The sequence below is a fragment of the Helianthus annuus genome, chromosome 13 (genome assembly GCF_002127325.2).
Source record: "Helianthus annuus cultivar XRQ/B chromosome 13, HanXRQr2.0-SUNRISE, whole genome shotgun sequence".
Lineage (NCBI taxonomy): Eukaryota > Viridiplantae > Streptophyta > Magnoliopsida > Asterales > Asteraceae > Helianthus > Helianthus annuus.
Window position 1 is genome coordinate 84,186,327 of NC_035445.2, and position 21,633 is coordinate 84,207,959.

A 21,633-nucleotide genomic window follows, 5' to 3' on the forward strand; every position below is an offset into this window, starting at 1 on the left:
AGGTTAAAGCCATCTACCTGTATCACGTGATTCAAGGAGAGAATTATCAGTACATGTGGAGTCTCACTATGTGGAGTCTCACTGGTAATGGAAGACCTTGGGTGAATGCCTTCTAGAAGCTGATGAAGTAAGCACAAGTTGACAAATTGTACACAAACATCAAAGGGATAAAGTTCAAGTTGACCCACTTCCCTATAAATAGCAATACAATCGAAGAAAGAAGGCATCTGATTTGAAGAGAGCATTCAAACACTTCAAAATTCTGTAAAACATTTACCAATTGATTAACAACATGAAAATTCTGTATCTCCAAAATAACATGTGTGATTAAGTTTCATCTTGCGTGATTTCTGATGTTTGTTCATGCGTGATTTGGAATCCTCATGCGTGATTATGTGATATTTTGTTCATGCGTGATTAGGGTTTAAATTTATAACATGCGTAATTTGCGTGTGTACGCTTCGCACGTTAAGGGACTCTTGTATGTTAACCGGCCTATACATACATACATACATACATACATACATACATACATACATACATACATACATACAATGTTTTAAAAACCGGTAAATACCGGCCGGTTATACCGGTATTACCGTTTCCAGATGCAAATCCGGTACGAAACACCCCGGTAAATAAGTGAAACGGCATAAGGTTTGTACCGGCGGTAAAATCCAGTATACCGGTTTGAAATGTAATACCGGTACCAGCCCAGGGTTATTTAGTTTGAGTTGTTACTTATTTTTATTATATATGTTACTTATCTTACGTAATTTTTATATATCATGATTATTCGTAACTAAAAGTTCTTATTTAATATTGTATGAAACGAAAATAGATGATACATTCAACACTCAAATGGCTTAAACATATCGTACACTTTTATTTAAAAGAGGTTGTTAGAAAATTGAATGATTTTCGATTATCTTTTGGATTATTTTTTGTTATGGATTTACTTTTCAATCATCTTTTAATATGTAATCATGCATTTTTGGATTAACTTTTGAGTTGATGTTGTAATTTATGAAATTATAGAGTTAGCTAGTCAACCCGGTTGAACCACTCGGTACAACCTGGTTCAACCGGTTGAACCATTTTTAAGCCTAATCCGGTTTGATTTAAAAACCGGTTTTTAAAACATTGCATACATACATACATACATACATACATACATACATACATACATACATACATACATACATACATACATACATACATACATACATACATACATACATACATACATACATACATACATACATACATACATACATACATACATACATACATACATACATACATACATACATACATACATACATACATACATACATACATACATACATACATACATACATACATACATACATACATACATACATACATACATACATACATACATACATACATACATACATACATACATACATACATACATACATACATACATACATACATACATACATACATACATACATACATACATACATACATACATACATACATACATACATACATACATACATACATACATACATGCATGCATGCATGCACACACATATACATACATACATATATATAATAGTATGTTTTCGTCCCGCTGATGGCAGTTGATTTATTTATGGGTCCTACCGAGGTTGTAAATAAAAGTAGCTTAAACAACGATTTATTTATAAAGATTTTATTTAGAATTACAAATGCATAAAAATTAGTTCTTATTATTTTGTCAAAAGTAGTTTTTTACATTAGTTTTGAAAAGAAATTATGTTTTAACTTAAAAGTTAGCCGAAACTTTTAAGAAATGAATTTCCATACATGATTAAGAAATAACTTATGCGTGTTGCAGCGTGGGTACATCGCAAATATCAAATGGATTTGTCCAAGCGTTATGTAATGCGTCAACCATATAAAACAAACGTTTTAACGTATCCGATATAACTCAACGTAACCTATATAAGCATTGCGGTTAAATCAAAAAGTAAAGTAAATCAAATTTATACCATATAAAAGAAACAAAATCTAAACCGAGTTGGTTTGTTTTGTGGTGTTCTACTTAAGCACTACCCCACCCTTACATTTGCATCAAGGCTTAGCGGCGTGAAAACGTACAGTAACTTGAATGTTAAAACGTAGACCAACTGGAAATGTACATAAAAATAAGCATGAAAACGTATTATATTTGACCCGATTCGTTTTCGGAAAAAAATCATGTCGAAACATGACTTTATGCCGTTTACGTCGAAACGTGAATTTATACGGACACGTAGAGATTAATTTGTAAAATGAAGTAGTCTATGGGCAAAAATTGTCATTTTTGAAAGTTTGGGGTAAGTAAAATGAAGTAGTAGCCTAGGGGTAAAAATGAAACTTGAAAAAGTTTTAAGAATTTGTAAAATTTCGAAAGTTTAAGGGTAAGTAAGTAAATTGGAGTAGTAGTTTTGAGGTAAAAATGAAATTTGAAAAGCTAGTGAGGAAATTGTGAAATGGGGTAGTAGTTTAGGAGCTAAAATTATCATTTCTTAGAGTTTGAAGATAAGTAAAATGAAGTAGTAGTCTAAAGGGTAAAAATAAGAACAAAAAAGGTCGAGGGCAAAAGAGAATGTCCACCAACATTTCTCTTTAAGATTATATAAATTAATAATTCTTATTTAAAGTTAAAACATGGAAGTTGTGAAAACCGAAATATTTGATGAAAAATGGTGGTACTTATAGGCAATGTTTTAAAAATTGGGTCAAACCAGTCGGTAGTACCGGTTGAATCGTCCGATAGAACTGGTTAAACCGTCTAATACACTCGATTGAATCATCTAATACACCCGATTACAGGGGCGGACATACATATAGCCCAAGGTGGGCGGGCGCACCCCCGGGAAAAAAAAATTAGTGCTATTTTCCGTTGAAAATCCCGTCTGTACCCCTTGGATTTTTTCATCCGCACCCCTTGGAATTTTTCGTCCACACACCTTAGGTAAAAAATGTTTTCGATTTATATTTTAAATTTTTTTAGTAAACTCTAATTTAAAAAACTACCTAAATTATATAAACTTATACTGCCCAACTTAACCCAAATACCCAATACATTAACCCACTATTTCATTAAACATAATTAGCCCACTAATTACTAGCCCATTAACCAAACTCAACCTAAGTTCAAACTATAATAATTAAAATAAGCCCAATAGTCCCTTAGAATTCATCCCGCCCTCCCTCTCTTGGGTCGTCTCCTACCAGCGATCATCGACCACAACAGCAACCACAACAGCACGTCATCAGCAGCCGCGAATCACCGCCGTCCGACACCAAAGGGTAACAAAATTCTTAAATAGGTTTGAAATTTCATGTGTTTTGACGTTGTTTATGGTTGTTTAGATGATTTTTAGGGTGATTATGTTGTTTAGATGATTTTTAGGGTGATTACACACGATTTCTAGGGTTGAAAATTAAAATTGAAACATTATTTTATGGAGCGATGAACTTATGCATCAATTTGTTTGTGATAGGAACCATGAGTAGGGACGTTATGGCGCAATTTCTTTTGTTTTACATGACCCGACCCGAACCGATTTTTTTTACTTATATACTTAGGGGCCTAAAATTTTTAAAAATATTTCGCACCCCCATGGAAAAATTCCTGGGTCCGCCACTGCCCGATTAAACCGTTTATTGAATCTAATCCGGTTACAGTGCTTATAAGTGTTTTGAGAAGAAAATAATTTATAAAATAATTTTTTTTTTAAAATTGATTTTAACTTATGTTTGACGTGGGTGACAAGCACAAAGAATCAATGGGTGACGCATAAAGATTTAAACTTTGTAATATAAAGAATTCGTTATATGTTTAAAGCTATTTCGTTATTCTTTTTTTGTTTTTAAAATTTTTGGATGAAACACCACGAAGCATAGATGTTAAATTGTGTCAACTAAATAACAATATTTTGAGTTAACATGCACGTGATTAACCAACTTTTCCGTCTACTAACCCTAGTTGGATCAGACGTCGATCATCAATATTTCAATGCACACATAATTTAAATGGTGTAAATTTTAGGAACCGTCCTACTACTAGTTGAGTTCGCTGATGAAAAGCCTTTTAGCAGCCAATATTTTAAATTCAGTTATACATTTTTTTTAAGAAAAGATAGTTATACATTTTTAATAAGAAAAATAATACATTATAAAATTATTTCCTAATATATAAGAGTTTTAAACAGTAAAAAGCATACGAGGAAACAGTAAAAAGTATATGATATAACTCTATAAGTCTATATGCATGAACTTATTTACTTTTTCGTGTGCTATATTATAATTTTATGATATTCTATGTCAACTTAGAATTTAACTTTTACAAAATTTCGAGAAAATATATTTTGTGCATTGTCAATGTCATAACATGTTATAGTTTCATTTCGTTTTCAAGAGTACAATACAATGTCAATATTATAATATATCTTTTCAGAATATCATAACATGTTATACTTTCTTTACATTTTCAATTTTCAATAGTACAATACAATGCTAATATTATACTATATCTTTTCAGATATTTAGATAACTATGAAATAAATACTGAAACTACAAAAAAAAAAAAAAAAAAAAAAATACTATCTTAATACTTATTTAAGCTATCGGTATTATTAAAAACTGTTAAATGATTAAGAAGTTACATCATAAATGTATTTAAAAAAAATATATCGAAAAACTATTTTTATGTAATATATAGTAGGTTTATTATCAAATACAAAGACTCCTAAAAATAAAAAGTCGTACAAAGGGTATCAAACGGACTCAGATTGACCTTACTCAAACAACACTGGAACCGTCCAGGGCTAGCTCCATAGGCTTGGCAACCTAAGCACGGGCCTAGGGCCACCAAAAAATAAGGGCCTCCAAGTTTTTTTTGAAAGTTTTTATATAGTATATGGATTAGGCCCAAATAGATACATTTATTTCAAAACTAAATTGGTTTTTCATTGAAGGAGCCCAAAAATATTGTTTAGCCAAAAAGGTCAAGTTTCAAAACCAATTTCGCATTGGTTTCTGATGAAACAATGGTTAACCGGGCAGGGTTAACACACTGGTCTCGTCAAGAAGGGTTAATCCCTTCCTCTCGGAGATCGCTGGCTGGGTCACCGGTGGATGATCTCCTGCACAAGGAAACAAGCCGTGACTCGTAACAAGGAGGATGGGGTGGGGGGTGCTCCTTGTTACCACTCTCCGGCGTGAGAATCACTAGTTTGCTTGGGAAGCAAAGCAAGATAATAGTAGTAGTTAGAGAGTTGTGAAGAGATACCTCAAACCTGGTTTGGGGTCGGTATTTATAGCCGAGGAGTGAAGGAGGAGATTGATGGATGGGCTGACGACGAGCTGCACCGTTGCAGGTGTGTCAGTCTCGCCGGCCGTGGGGGTTACGCCACGTCAGCCCATTGCTTTAATAGCTCTGACAGGGGACTGTCGCCGGCGCCACTTGCCTCGTGGTGTCAGCCACTTGCCTGGCGTGTCAGTCCACTTGTTGGATATGCAGGGTGCGGTGCGAGCCGCATCGCTGCATGCGGTAACGTCTGAAGTTACCGCGTCTCCTACTTGTGATCAAGAAATACGCGAGATGCGGTGTTGGCCGCATCATCGTATGTGGAGACTATTTGCTGGCTTCCCTTGTCGTGACGAAAATGGCCATATGATGCGGTGCCAGCCGCATCGATATGCTCATCTTCTTTCGTACTTGGGTCAAGCTATTCATCTTCGAACCGAATGGGTTCGAAGGATGTGACCGCATGGGTGCGGTTTGCTTACTGGTAGGGGTTTGTTTGATGCGGGTAATGGTCGTTTTGGGACCATACCCCTTCAAGTCCCCCCAGTCTAGTGTTGCTACCTTGTGCAAGTTGCACGTGGGAGGAGTACTGGACTTATGGTGTAGGAAGGTAGTGTGGCAGTCTGGAGAAAATTCTAGGCCAGATCAAACTGGTGATCGGGTAGAAAATCCGGCTATGCCTCTTCCGTACCGGTGAAGGGATTTCGCTTGATGCGAAATTCTCAGCCGTTGCATGTCATCAGGTGGGTTGCCACCTGTTGTTGTGTTGAAGGCCTGTTAGGGACCTTCATAGTAATGCTGCACAAACTTCGAACCAACCTCTTGGATGGTGGTTCGAAGGTTTGCACATGTTTCGAACCTCTTGGAGGTGGTTTCTTCTTCGAACCATTTGCCAGAATGGTGCACGAAGAAGAAAAGAAAAGGTTTTAAACCAACCTTTGCGGTCGGGTTTGAAGGTTTTGGATGTTGTGTTAGAACTTTGCTCAAGTTCTATGTTCAGCATCCTATGACGAGATGACCATCCCTTTTTGGTGGGGTGTTCGTGTTCATCTTGATAGCTCTCAAGTAACCGTACGTTCTTTGCGGTTACTTCGTTGCGTCATTGTTGGCCGTGTTTGGTCGAACAATGTGGATCTAAACTATGGGTAAATAAACATGGTCATAGGCAAGGGGGTGCCCATCGTTGTTTATTCCATGCGATCCATTGGTAGGTAAACAAAGTCCTAAGCAGACTTGTTACCGCGGTCCGTTGGCAGGTAAACAAAGTCATAGGCAGACTTGTTACCGCTGTTCGGACACTTGCTGCTTGATAAGTGCTTGTTTAGAGCACGTATCTGCGTTCTTTCTGGAGCCACTTTCCTTCACGCTCCAATACCGAGTTTATAACGAGGTAGCCTCGTTCGGTGATGTGGAGTGAGCTTTGCTCTTCCGTAGCAACCACTCTGCGGAAGCTATGGTTATGTCTGTAGCTCTTTATGGGTGTCTGCGATGTTGCAGCCCCATATTCGCTCAAAGTGTGCTTGTTGCACGGATGTAACTCTTGAAGGTTCAGGAGTCAGGGCTGCTGATGTGCGGGCGCGTAGATTCCGTTCCTTCTTTTTTCTGAAGAAGTTGTTCATGCACCCTCTGTGGTTGTGAACCGGACAGGAGGGATTTGAAGCTTGAAGAGAATGAAGGCAATGCGCTTTGCCTGTTCCTGAGATGCGGTTCAGTCCAAAGAACAACACTGGTTCTGAGTATCTGACACATCTGAATGGGTTCATGTGTGTCACTTCCGCATATTTCACGTGTGCTCGTGAGTGATGCGGAAAAGGTAATATATCCCTTTATAGTATAGATAGATATATTTCTACCTATTTTTTAGGGTATATAAAAAAACGACATGCGGTATGGGTTATGGTGCGGTAAACCAGAAAAACCGCATGCCGCTTATGTTTTTTGGATAATGTTGTCGCTTTTTCTTGCCTACGTGGCTTGATCGCACGTGTGAGTTGGTAGAAGTTGGTGAGACGTTTCTGCATGTGCTGAAATGAAAGGACATTTGCACTGCCCGAGGCATTAAATGCACTGTAGCAGGGAGTGTAAACGTCTTCTTTGTCAGGCGCGTGGGCGGCCACGCGCGCGTGATAACCGTCAGCTAAAACGGCGCTCGACACGTGTTGTTGCAAGATACGCTCCTTTTGAACGTGATGATTTGTTTTCTCCCTCCGCATTAATTGCGATGGGTATATAAGGGGAAAACCGTTTGTGGTTTCCTCTCACTTGGTCGAAAATTCAAAAAATTTGCCGTTTGAGAGAAAGTTGTCATCTGTCTTCTCCGACGATTTTTTCTGAAATTCCGGTGAGGTTTCTAGTGTTTCTGTTCACCATCTTCTGTTTCTTTGATATTTTTGATGGCTGAACCATCTAGTCCACACAATGTAGAGGGTGAAAACCCTGAACAGCCTTTAGTGGCCGAAGAAGAAGAAGAGGGGGCTGCCGGTGGTGGATTACCGGCACTGAAGTGGACCAGAAAAAGCTTTGATCGCCTTATGCTTGAGGTCCAAATGCCCTCGGAATATGGGGCTCGGTACCCATCAGAGGGTGATACTGGTGCCGACGCTCCGGCCGGTTATGTGACCATGTGGTCCGATTTCTTCGGAGATTGTAACCTCCGATTACCGTTGACGGTATTTGTTGTGGATATCTTGGAGTGGTACAAGGTCCACATTTCTCAAGTGAGTCCGCTTGGGATGATTCGTATTCGTAATTTTGAGTTTACCTTCCGTGCTCTTGGCATAGAGCCTACCGTTGGAGACTTCCGACGGTTTTATCAGATGACAGTGTCCATGGGGTTCTTTTCTTTCCGTCTACGAGACGGTACCCCAAAGCTGATGACTCCCCCTAAGGGGATGACGATGTGGAAGAAGAAGTTCTTCTATATCAAATCTGCTGCCCTTGCTGTGGATATGACGTTTCGGAATGTGACCGAGACGATCATAACAGAGACCATTGCGATGCCCAGTTTGAAATCGGTGCAATGGTTCCCGCAACTGCAGACTATTGAGTCTGTGAAGTTGACCAACACGCAACTATGGCTGTTGCGTATGATGTTGAGGAGGGGCAAGAACTCGAAACCCGTGGTGCGGGAAAAGAGCGGTGGTACGTACTTTTTGTTTCTGTACATTCTTTATCCTTACGTGTGTTACTGACCTTTGTGTCTACTATCAGAAGATGCTCCCGCATGGAGGATGTTTGCTCCGGATTTCGAGGGTACGGTTGAGACCGTAGTTTGTGCGGATGGTGAACAGGATCACAACACTATCATCCGTAGTAACTTCCGGGTGCCTACTGCGGCTGCACTGGCAGTTGAGTTGCCAGTAGGCAAAGGTATATTATCGAAGCTTTGCTACTTGTGTTGATCATGTTGTGTTATTGACGTATTGATTCCATGCAGGTGATCTTGGGGCCTTGGGGGACCCTGAAGCGAAAGGTGTGCCTAAGAGGCAAACTGTGAAGGGCGTGCGCAGCCAAAAGAAGATAAAGGAGGTCACTACTGTGCCTCATCTGGTGCCGCAGGCAGCAGGTATCTCTCATTCCTCTTTTCGTCGACACAAGGATTATGTGATAGTATCTGATACCCTTGAGGGTTTGAGTACAGCCGCGGAGTCACGTTCTGGTGCTGCGAAGAAGCAGGCAGAAGAGGTGGCTGCGGGAGGGACAGCTGCGGGTCCCCCTGTGATTGGTGAGAAGAGGAGGCCAGAGCAGAAAGCTGCTGGTGGTGTTGAAACCAAACGTCGGAGGCTAGTAACCAAAAGGTCTGCTCCGGCGCAGAAAAAACCTGCGGTTGTCGTTGGTAAGTGTAGGCTATCTAGTCTTAACTGTTGTGTAACTAGTTCTGATAGCTCTTTGACTTTTTTGCAGAGCGTCAAGATGAAGATTTTTCTATCTTCGATGCTCCGGAGTCCCCTCCGCGTGCCATGGATGCGGGTGGAGCGGAGGTGCCATCGACACCTCCCGTCAAGGTGGTACCCGAGTCAACCGTGCAGAAGGAGGGTACCGCAGAGAATGCTGCGGCCCGGATATTTGATACTGTCGACTCGTCCAACAACCTGATCTCTCCCAATGAGGGAGACGATTTGAGTTTGCGGTTCACTGCTACCGGGAAGCAACATTCTGATGCTGAACCGCAAAAGACTGGCGCTGAAGCGCGGCAGCATGATGCTGGGCCGCAGAAGTCTGCGGTTGATAAGGGTACTAGTTCGTCGGCCGGTGGTGCGGGGTATGACGGGCCTCCAATTCAGCCTGGGGAGTCTGAATTGGAGTATTACTACCGCACCTACTCCCAGGATCGCAGTACGCTGTACCATCGACCCCCCTGGACTGTATTACAGGGGGATGATATTGCTAACGACCCTGCGGCCTGCAGGGAGATCTTGGGTGGTCTGGGGACCCCCTTTGAAGTTGATCGGGCTCGTGCCGCACCGCGGGAGCTGCGTATAAACCAGCTCTCGACCATGTTGGTAGGGTCTTCCATTGTGGCTAATGCCATTTTGGAAGATTATAAGGTGCTGGGCCGCCGCGAGGAGGAGGCTGCTCGTATGCGGGCGGAAGCCGAGAAGTTGGTCGAGGCTGCTCGTGCGGGTGCGGAGCAGCTTGAGAAGGATAAAGCCGCTTTTGAGAAGCAGAAACAGACCTCTGAGTGGGCTGCCACGGTGCAACTGAAACAGGTGCGTACCCTTGCTAAACTCCTTGCTGATGAGCGTAAGCGTTGGGAGGAAATTTCATCCAACGAGCGCAAGAAGTGGAACGAATCTTGGGCTAAGCAGAACAATCTTCTGTTTCATACTCGGCAGGAGCTAGCAAAAGCCAAGGCGGCAAATGTTGCCTTGGGCAATGAAAAAACTGCGGCTGAGGCCGCAGCAGCTAAAGCGCTGCAGGCAAAGGATGAGGCCCTGAAGGCGCTTGAAGAGGCCAAAGCAGCCGGGGCTCGTGCCTCAAAGGCCCTTGAGGAGGCCGTGGAGAAGGAGAGCCGTTCTTCCAAGGCTCTGGAAGAGGTGAATGCGGAGCGCATTCGTTTGGATAAGGTTGTTTCCAGCCTTCAGGTATGTTTCGTTACCTTTGTTTTGATATTTCCTTTATTGTTTTGAAAATATTTATCGGGTGAACCATTTGCTGTTCTTGTAACAGGCTGAGGTTCAGTCCCGGGCGGTTGCGGTTACGGACCTTACTGCCCGCGTGTCTGATGCGGAGAAGCGAGCCGACGCTGCCGTTGAGGCCAAGGATGTCTTGGTGTCCTCTTTTAACCAGCTGGAAGCTGATCGTGAGTGGCTGCGGACTCACGGCATTGCGCGTGTAAGTGTCCCTTGCCTTTGCATTTGCTTGGGTTAGCATTGAAGACTCATGATTTTTTTATTGCAGATTGTCGAGGCTATCATGAATGCCCCTGAGACCTCATCAGGTTTGGACCTGGTTAAGGAACGTGCGCGTGATGCTGGCTTCAAGGCTGGTTTTAACCGCTGCATTGGGCACATCAATGTACTATCCGCAGGCGGTTATACCGATCAGGCATCCGGGTTCCGTGATGTGGATACCGAGGGTCGTCTGAAAGCGGCCGTAGCCTCCTTTTATGATACGCCCCTTGCCTGTGTAGGGGAGCTGGACGAGTGTTTGGAGGTTGCGGACTATGTCGACCGCTTGCGGATGCTTTATCCGGATGTGGAAGAGGAAGAACCCGCTGGTGGTGTCGGAGGAGACGCGGGGACCAGCGGTACAAAATAGGGTTTAGGTTGGCTAGTGTGCCTCCTTTTTTGTATTCCTCTTGTATAGAATAGGAACTTTATGTAAATTCCGTAAGCATCACGTGGATACTTGAATTTTTTGAATATAAAGTTTCTTTGTTCAGTTTGTACAAGTGTTTTTAATTCTTGCATGTCTGAACGTGTGTCTGCGTATTCTTTACCCATTTATGAACGGGGTCAAGTATACTCCATACTTTTGTTGTATGGGTATGCATCAATTCTGTTATTTACCGTGTGAGGGTTTTTAGAATTGCGTAAACTTTGTAAAAGCTTATATTACCGGAACTCTACCCATTTGTGAATGGGGTCGAGTGTACTCCATACTTTTGTCGTATGAGTCCGCGTCAATTCCATTGTTTGCCTTTTTGGGCTCAGGAATTGTGTTGTGTGTAACAAAAACTTGTGTATCCGGCCGGATAAAGCATGCAAGTCTTTTTGCCTTTTGCTGGCCTATTACAATAGTTGCGTGTGGTTACCACTTTGTATGGGTATCACGAATGAAGATTTTGCCAATCTGTTTTTGGGATACCGCAAAGTGGAACACGTATTTGTAATAGTAATAACAAACAATAATGTAGAAAATTGCTTATTTATTTATTTGCGAATGGCCTGCAGCCCAATAGGTTACATAGAGAGTGTAAGAACATAGCTTACATATAGCAGCGTCTAAGCTGTTGTGCGTTCCATGTTCTGGCGATAGGCTCGCCCTCTAGTGTTTGTAACCTGTATGCGCCCTTCCCTAAGACCTCGCTGATGAGGTAGGGTCCTTCCCACTTGGGGGCAAGTTTTCCTGGGCGCTCGGCGTTAGATGCCTCGTTGTCACGTAGGACGTAGTCCCCTGGATTGAAAGTACAAACGCGGACTCGCGCGTTGTAATACTTTTCCAGTTTGGATTTGTATTTGGCCTCGTTGATGGCGGCGTTCTCGCGCCTTTCTTCTAGGAGGTCCAAATCGATCCTACGTTCTCTGTTGTTGTCTAGCTTTTCGATAGCCAACATTCTAGGAGATGGGAGGCCCATTTCTGCGGGTATTACCGCTTCAGACCCGTAGACGAGGCTGAAAGGTGTTTCCCCATTGCTTGTTTTTGGGCTAGTGCGGTGAGCCCATAAGATGCTTGGGAGTTCATCGACCCAGCCACGCCTGGCTGTTCCCAATCGTGCTTTGATTCCGTCGACTAGGCCTTTATTTATACTTTCGACTTGGCCGTTCCCTTGCGGGTGTGCGACTGACGAGAATATGTGTTTGATGTTCAGCTCTTCTAGCCATTTTTGGAATTCGTCGGCAGCGAAGTTGGTGCCGTTGTCGGTAACAATGTACATTGGTAAACCGAAACGGCAGATGATGTGCTCCCAAATGAACTTTCTTGTTATCATAGCAGTGGTTGAAGCGAGTGGTTTCGCCTCTACCCATTTTGTGAAGTAATCAACCGCCACTATGATAAATTTAACTGCACCTGGTGCGTCCGGGAATGGTCCCACTACGTCGATCGCCCATTTTTGAAAAGGCCATGCAGTAGTGACGGGGACCAGATTGTTCTTTGGTCGCAAAGTTTTTGGTGCATGGCGCTGGCAGTCCATGCATTTGCGTAATTCTTTGACGGCGTCCAGGTGCATGCCGGGCCAGTAATACCCGGCATTCATGATTTTTGCCACGACCATGCGTGGTCCGGCATGTATGCCGCATATGCCCTCATGTATCTCTCGGATAAGGTATGTGGCATCTTGTGGATTAACGCATCGGAGGAGCGGTCCCAGGTATGACTTTCGGTATAAGATACCGTCTCCCATTTGATAGTGGCACGCTTTGTATTGCAACTTACGTGCCTCTGTTTTGCTCTCGGGAGTCACACCTGACTGAAGGTATGCGATAATTGGTGTCATCCATGACGTTGTTCCGTATTGGATGACGCTGACCTGGCGGAGAGGAACCGAAGGATTTTGCAAAATCTCGATACGTATCTCCTTTGCTAGGTGCTGGAAGCTGGTGGATGCAAGCTTTGATAGTGCATCCGCAGATTTGTTTTCGCTTCGATTAATGTGTCGAATATTGAATGAAGCGAATTTGGATTTTAGCTGCAGGGCTTGCTCGAGGTAGAGGATCATGATATCCCCTTTGGCGGCATAGTCGCCGCGTACCTGGCCCGCAACTAACAAGGAATCGACGTGCGCTTCCAGATGTTGCACGCCGATTTTGACTGCTAAACGTAGCCCGGCTAATAGTGCTTCATATTCTGCCTCGTTGTTGGTGCTTTTAAAATCGAGGCGGATGGCATATGTAAGCTCTTGGCCGTCAGGGCTGACGAGTCGCAGACCTGCGCCCGCGCCATCCTCGTTGGATGCACCATCGGTAAATAGTGCCCATACTTCTGAGGAGGGTGGTGGGGGCGCAGGATTTTGGGATTCTTCGCATTCTTGGATGCGATCCGCTGGTACTTCAGCGGCGAAATCAGCTAAGATTTGGCCTTTGATGGCAGGGCGCGGTTTGTAATGTATCGTATGTGCGCCCAGCTCAATTGCCCATTTTGCTAATCTCCCAGAGATGTCGGGTTTGGACAGGATCGGGCCGATCCTGTAATTGGTTAGCACTGTGATGATGTGGTTTACGAAGTAGCGTCGCAACCGTCTTGAAGCATGTACCAGTGCTAGTACCAATTTTTCCATTATTGAGTATCTCGTCTCCGGGTCGTTGAGCATTTTGCTGATATAATAGATGGGTGTTTGAACCCCCGCTCGTTCCACTATTAATACCGCGCCCACTGCGTTGTCTGCAGCGGATAGGTATAAGATGAGTGGCTCATCTTTGGATGGTGCGGTTAGTGTTGGGAGCTGTATCAAACACTCCTTCATTTCCCGGAAGGCCTTTTCAGCCTCTGTGGTCCACTGGAATTGTTCTTTCTTTGAACAGCTTCGCAGGGTCTTGATGAAAGGGTATGACTTGGCTGCGTGGTTAGCCAAGAACCTGTTGAGTGCCGCCAGCCTTCCGGCCAGGCGTTGCATATCTTTCATCGATGCAGGCGATGGCATGCGCTCGATCGCCTGCACTTTTTCCGGGTTTACCTTGAATCCATCTTTGGTGACGATGAACCCAAGGAATTTGCCTTCTTCCATTCCAAACGAGCATTTCCCTGGATTGAGCTTCATGTTGACGCTTCGCAGAGTTTGGAATGTCCTTTCTATATCGGTGAGCATGGTATCTTCCTCCATGCTCATGACGACCAGGTCGTCCATATAGATTTCGACACTTTTGCTTATTTGACCGCGGAAAGTGTCGTTCATCAGTTTCTGGTAGGTTGAGCCCGCGTTGCGCAACCCGAACGGCATTTTTGTATAGCAGTAATTTCCGGTTGGGGTCCGGAATGCCGTTTTGTCTTCATCCTCAAGTGCCATTTGTACCTGGTGGTACCCTTTGTAGCAATCGAGGAAACACTTCCACCTAAATGGTGCGAGGTTATCGACCTTTTCGTCGATTTCTGGAAGCGCGTAACAATCCTTGGGGCAGGCCTTGTTAAGGTCCTTGTAATCGACGCACATGCGCCAGCCCCCGGATGGTTTTTCTACCATGACAGGGTTGGATAACCAAGTCTGGTACTTGACTTCCCGCAGTATACCTGCGGAGAGCAGTTCTTCGATCTGCTCTTGCATCGCCTGATTTTTAGCTGACCCAAGGTGGCGTTGGCCTTGGATCACTGGTTTGATACCTGGTTTGGTATTCAAATAATGCTGCGCTATTTCACGTGGGACCCCTGTCATGTCTGCGGGAGTCCACGCGAAGATGTCTTGGTTCCTGAAGAGGAGCTCCTTCAGGTGCGCTCTGGTGGTCGAGGATAAGGCGTGACCCAATGTGACCTTCTGTTCCGGATGCGTTGGGTTGAGAACCCATTTTTCCGGTTGGTCGACGGGGGTGGGCCTTGCGACCTTTGTCGGACGTGCTTCGTCCGTCATCATGACGTCCTTGCGGGCGTAGATGATTGCAACCCCCGATGCGGTTGGGAAACCAACCGCGGAGTGGGGGACGGATGTGATCATATTGAAATCTCCTTGGGATTCTCTCCCAAGGAGGACATCATAATTGGAGGTGTGGGGTAAAACCATGAAGTTTACCTCCTCCGTCCGCGTGTGTTTACCATTGGTAAGACGCACGGGAAATGTAATTTGACCTAGGGGAAAGACTGTTTCCCCTGCGAAGCCGGCCAGCGGGTAATCTACGGCCTGCAACCGATCTTTGTCCTCTTGGTCAAATTGATTGAAGCATTGCTCGTAGATTATATCGGATGTACTGCCCGGGTCAATGAACAAACGCTCGGTGCAGTAATGGGCCAGCTGGCCTGAAATGACGACGGCGCGTCTATCACGCGGTCCGCCTCGGACTTTTGGGAAGACGACTTGCTCGTCTTTCCAATCATTGTCCGGTCTTCGTGCCGCTTTGCGCGGCCGACCCTTGCCTCCGTAAATCATGTGGGTGGAAGCCACGTACATGGCTTTCTTTCCGGAGGAGGTACCTTCGTTGTGAGGGGTGATATGCTTGGTGGGCTTTTGTCCACCTGGTAAAAGGTGTTGCAGTTTCCCCTCTTTCAACGCCCGCTCAATCTCCAGCCGGAGACTGATGCAGTTGTTGGTGGTGTGACCCGAGTCCTTGTGGTACTCACAGTATAGTGTGAGGTCCTGACTTTTCTTGGACTTCATTGGTTGGGCCGGTCGCAAGAATTGTGGGTCCGCGAGGAGGACCTCTCTTGGCGACTGGTTGATCTCGGTCCATTTGCGGTCCCGAGATTCTTTTCTTGGTGCCCGAGTGTCTCGGGCCGGGTTGTAGCATTGTGGGTCAAACGTGTTGGGTTGCGGGAAATACGGTTTAGTAATATCCCGATTTCCTGCATCCCGGTTTCGTTTGTTGTTACGTTTGGACCCTTGGTGGGATGTTTCGGCTTGGGGTTTTGCCTTTTTGACGTGCGGTTCGAGCGACCGCTGTGTCTGGGCATATGTCTTGACTGCGGTCATGACATCCTCCCATTTTTTAGGCAAACCCTCCTTGCCAGAGATGGTCATGATCATCTCTCTGTCTTTGACGGCCCGAATAAAATGGTTTCGCGCCATTTGGTCCGCCACGTCGCCTATCTCTAGGCATTCTTTATTGTAACGGATGACGAATGCCTCGAGCGATTCGTCATCCTTTCGCCAGATGTTCATGACGTCCAGCGAATCGCGTTCGTGGCGTCGCTGCTGGCTGAAATGGGCGAGGAACTTGGTGCGCAAGTCCTCGAAAGAATCCAGGGATCCCACTGGCAAAGAATCAAACCATGCCCTGGCCAGACCGATAAGGGTCTGGGGGAAAAAATTGCACCAGGTGGGTTCGTCCCACCTGCCATTGACGCCTGCGCCTGTGAAGATGTTCATGTGGTCGTCCGGGTCGGTCGAGCCACTGTATTTCCCAATGTTGACTGGGAATTTTGTCGTTGTGATATCGGCGTTGGCGATGTGCGGGACGAATTTTGAATTTTCGGCCGCGGCCCTTGGCCTGTATGGTTCGTGCACAGGGCGCTTTGCCGCCCTGAGGTATGTAGTGCGGGGGTGACTGGGAGGAACATAGTTGCGTCCCCCCGGTCTGCTGTTGGTGTCGTGAGACTCCCCGCGGTAGGTTTGATCGTCAGGGTCGGTATGACCGTACCCTTCCGTGTAAGGTTGCGGGCCCAGTCGGCTCTGGATGCCTGGGCCGCGCCTGGAGGCTGACCGCCTCCTATCTTCCCCATAGGGGCCCAGGCGGGTATGCACTGGCCCTCTGGAGCGGGACTCATATGAGGAAGTATCCTCATTGAGTGTATGGACCGAACAGTAAGATGATCCACGGTCGTCATGTCGGCTTCTGGAAGCCGGACGTGAGTGTAACCTGCCATCGTATTGGAGTATACGGTTGGCAGGTGTGTGTTGTATTGGAGTAGGCCCAGCTTGTACGTTTGCTTCCGTACAAGCGCGGTTGTAAGCCGCTATCAGCAGGTCAGTCTGCTGTTGGTACCAGGAGTGTAAGTCCACGCCTGGTGGGAGCACAGTTGGGGCCTGTGATAAGTCGTGTCCGAACGCAAAGGATGGGATCCTTTGGGTGGACGTGCCAATGTGTCCGGGTTGGGGGGTCGAAGGGTGGACCCCTGTTGGGACCGGGGGATTTGGATTATCCGCATTGGTGTTTTGGTTATCAGTCATGATCTTGAGAGGGAGAGGGATGGATTAAAAAGTGCTAAGAGTAGCGGTGGGCGCCAATGATGAAACAATGGTTAACCGGGCAGGGTTAACACACTGGTCTCGTCAAGAAGGGTTAATCCCTTCCTCTCGGAGATCGCTGGCTGGGTCACCGGTGGATGATCTCCTGCACAAGGAAACAAGCCGTGACTCGTAACAAGGAGGATGGGGTGGGGGGTGCTCCTTGTTACCACTCTCCGGCGTGAGAATCAGTAGTTTGCTTGGGAAGCAAAGCAAGATAATAGTAGTAGTTAGAGAGTTGTGAAGAGATACCTCAAACCTGGTTTGGGGTCGGTATTTATAGCCGAGGAGTGAAGGAGGAGATTGATGGATGGGCTGACGACGAGCTGCACCGTTGCAGGTGTGTCAGTCTCGCCGGCCGTGGGGGTTACGCCACGTCAGCCCATTGCTTTAATAGCTCTGACAGGGGACTGTCGCCGGCGCCACTTGCCTCGTGGTGTCAGCCACTTGCCTGGCGTGTCAGTCCACTTGTTGGATATGCAGGGTGCGGTGCGAGCCGCATCGCTGCATGCGGTAACGTCTGAAGTTACCGCGTCTCCTACTTGTGATCAAGAAATACGCGAGATGCGGTGTTGGCCGCATCATCGTATGTGGAGACTATTTGCTGGCTTCCCTTGTCGTGACGAAAATGGCCATATGATGCGGTGCCAGCCGCATCGATATGCTCATCTTCTTTCGTACTTGGGTCAAGCTATTCATCTTCGAACCGAATGGGTTCGAAGGATGTGACCGCATGGGTGCGGTTTGCTTACTGGTAGGGGTTTGTTTGATGCGGGTAATGGTCGTTTTGGGACCATACCCCTTCAGTTTCCAACTATTACAACACAACAACCATCGACCTAATCATCAATATTTAGCGGCCTAAAGCCCCTAATACAGCTGCAATCATCGTTCTCACTTCCCATCGCAACCTGCTTTTAATTTCTAGGCTATCGACTATCACTAGACTAAAAAAGTAAGGGTAATCACCCATGGCGTCAGCATTGGAGGAGAGTTTATCGACGAAATTAGGGCCCCCACTTCATAGTCTGCTTAGTCTGCTTAGGGTCTCAAAAAATGTAGGAACGGCCCTGAAACCGTCTCATCGAACTCTACCAAGTGAGATTTTATGTTTTCACTTTTGAATTTACAACTTGTAGATTTTAAAATTTTTATTTATCATCATTGTGTCTTTGTAGAATAACTTAACCCATATATAACCCATATATAGTAACCCAAAACTTGTTTGTGTGTTATTCGAAAGCATTGATATTAAAGAACACACAAGATGAATTGTGGTGTTCGTTGATCAATGACAATAGGGAGTATTGTATATATGTTAATACATTAAATCAATTCAAAATTTTGTTTTAAGAATGTTTATTACAACGCGTTCATTATAGCCACGTCTTAAGCATTATTTAACGGCTAAATCCAACACGATTTGGAACAAAATATTAGGTAAGGACATGATATTTAGCTTTTGATACATATTGAAAATGTAAGCAAGCTTGACCCATAAAAAACAATAAATTAATAAAGCTCATATCATATTGAAAATACAGTTTATTATAAACCATAAATTGGCTTGTAGCATGTCCACTAATATAGTTTTATTTAGTGGATATTAGGTCATGAAAATCTATTTAAATCAATGTGATATAATGACAAATACTTATCAACAAAATTAGATAGGGAAAGAAGAGACCAACCTAATTTAAAGATGCTAACAATGTCAAGGATAATAAAACTATTATTTATTACTCTTCTTGTTATGCTTATTTAAATCATAATATTATTCTCTACAACCTTAAATATAACTTTTTCTATGTGTGGATGTCTGTGTGACCTTATACAGTATCTAAAAACAATTGAGTTACCTAACAAAAATAAAAAATAAAAAGGAAATTATTAGACTATAGTATAGTATATTAAATTAAATAAATTTTAAATTTAATAAAGTAAGCTGAAACAATGGTATTTTGTGATTAATAATATATTTGATGATGGTACATGTCAACCTCATTACAAAGGACACTTGAACAAATAAATTGAGGACAATGGTCTGACTCAGCTTGACTATGACCATTTGACTGTATTGGCATTTTATCATGCGTGCATGTATGATGCATGTCCATTGTGGGTGGGTACCTATGACATGTAGCATAATCATTTATGGTTGATCTGATTACTGATAATATTTATGGCCATTTATACTGTAATGGAGATGATTATGAGAAAATTATATCTAAATGAGAAAACTAACTAAAAAAGTTAAAAAACATATTAATTTTTTTTTTTACAAATTTTAATAAAAAATCGTTATTTTTTATGTATGGAAAAAAATTTTCAAAAAAAAAAAAACTTGTACTGCAGATGTGCATTATATGTGTACTACACATGTACATTATATCCATATTAGTGCACATGTGCAATACAACAATTTTTTTTTTGAAATTTTTTTTTCTATACATAAAAAATAGCGATTTTTTATACAAAATTGTAAAAAAAAAATGGTATGTTTTTTAGGCTTTTTAGTTAGTTTTTTAGTTTTCTCATTTAAACTAGTTTTCTCATGATCCATCTCCTATATTGTAATTACTATATTATTATATATATATTAAAAATAGTTTCTTTAAATAGCTAATGCTCTCTTTTTTGGAAAGAAAATCAAAGAAAAAGGGATTTTTTAAGGGTTGTCTACATAGCAAATGATTGAATTATGAATTATGATTAGCAATATTTTAACAATGGATGTTATTAGGATGGATATAACTAAAGTTTGTTAATGTGGTTTTCTTTTACTTACATCTGCATTAAAAATGGTTAGGGCCCACAAGGTCTTTTTTTTAACGGCGTACGGTTAGAATGACGCTAACCGGGTTAATAGTTAGTATGTTAGTATCAACAAGTTAGTATTAAAATCACCCATGCCTGGATTTGAACCCAGGACCTCCAAGAGAAGCAAAGCTTCCCACCTCACCCTTGACCATTAGGCCAAGAGATCATTGGTAGGGCCCACAAGGTCTTGTAAATAGCTTCTCATAGGGTATTCCTGGAATCGGCTAAGGCATGACAAACGCAAACTCATGATCACTTACTAGCAGATGCCCAGAACTTTGGATCAACCATACCTCGGATGATGAATCAGTAATCCGACCCAAGTTACCCAGAAAGGGGCCCTTCTTGGCTTTGTGGGTCGACTATGTTTGGTTCCGAGCCATAACTTTTTCTTAGAGTGTCATTTTTATACTGGATTTATAACAACCCATCGTCAAAATTTTCGGGTCGAGTTGAGTCGAATCATATTATAAAGATCATAGAAAAAGTACAATGTCTTTAGGAAAAAACACATAATAAAAATACAAAATCATTAGAAATATATGAAAAAAATAAATAAATACATTTTATAGTTGCCCCATAAGAGTTTTCATGTTTTAAAAACGATCCTTACAAACAACTAAAATTGATAATCCTATAAGGTATCATTAAAAACCAATAACCAAACCCTAGAAATTACATGTAAAATCATCTTTAATCAACTAATCAAGTCTAATTAGTAATTCATTGTTTAGAAAAATAATTCCAAACTGATGTAGATTGAACAAAGTGATGGCATCTCAATTCATTAATAATTCATCAAAATGTTAAAAGTTCATTCAATAATCAATCATTCATTGCAAATATACTCAATCGAAATTTCTCACAGAATAACAATTACTTTGTTTTTGCACATTCCACTAACCGATTGTTCATTGATGTTCACAAAATCACAAATCACACTTAATTTCAACTTTGATCATGTCTAAATGTTTAATTTCAATTTTAAAGTTAGAAGAAGAATCAAAAACTAATCTTTACTCATGTTTAGCTCATCTCTTTGATTAGAAATTCAGAATAGATCACTCAAGCTCTTCACTTTATTCTTCGAATAGTTGAACTGAATCATCAATCGTCTTGAGTTGCAGTCACCGATCATCCTTGTTCAAGTGTTCGATCGCATGACTTTAGATCGTCCAATCGTCCATGACTGTCTTTTTCTTATTTAGGTTAAACAAATTTTTTTCTAATTGAGTAAGCATATAATTGGTTATTGGGTTATAAACTTAAAAACAAGGCATGAGCCTTTAATGGCTTAAAAGAATGAGAAAAAAAAAGTAAAATAAATAGGGTTTTAAGTAGAGGTGGGCAAAAAAACTGGCTAATTAACCGAAACCAGTTATTAACTGGTATAACATTAACCAGTTAGTGGTTAATTTTAACCACCGCTTAATAACCGGTTATACATATTTAGTATAGAAACCAGTTTTTTTAA

The 21,633-nt window shown here is 43.0% G+C and overlaps 1 long non-coding RNA gene across 1 annotated transcript; it reads left to right on the forward strand.

Annotated features, from left to right (window-relative positions):
* The first annotated feature begins 10,202 nt into the window (after positions 1-10,202).
* On the forward strand, positions 10,203-10,744 carry LOC118485668. The gene is made up of 3 exons (XR_004877376.1): positions 10,203-10,395; positions 10,481-10,645; positions 10,712-10,744. It is a non-coding gene; the product is annotated as an uncharacterized LOC118485668 (long non-coding RNA).
* Positions 10,745-21,633: the final 10,889 nt, after the last annotated feature.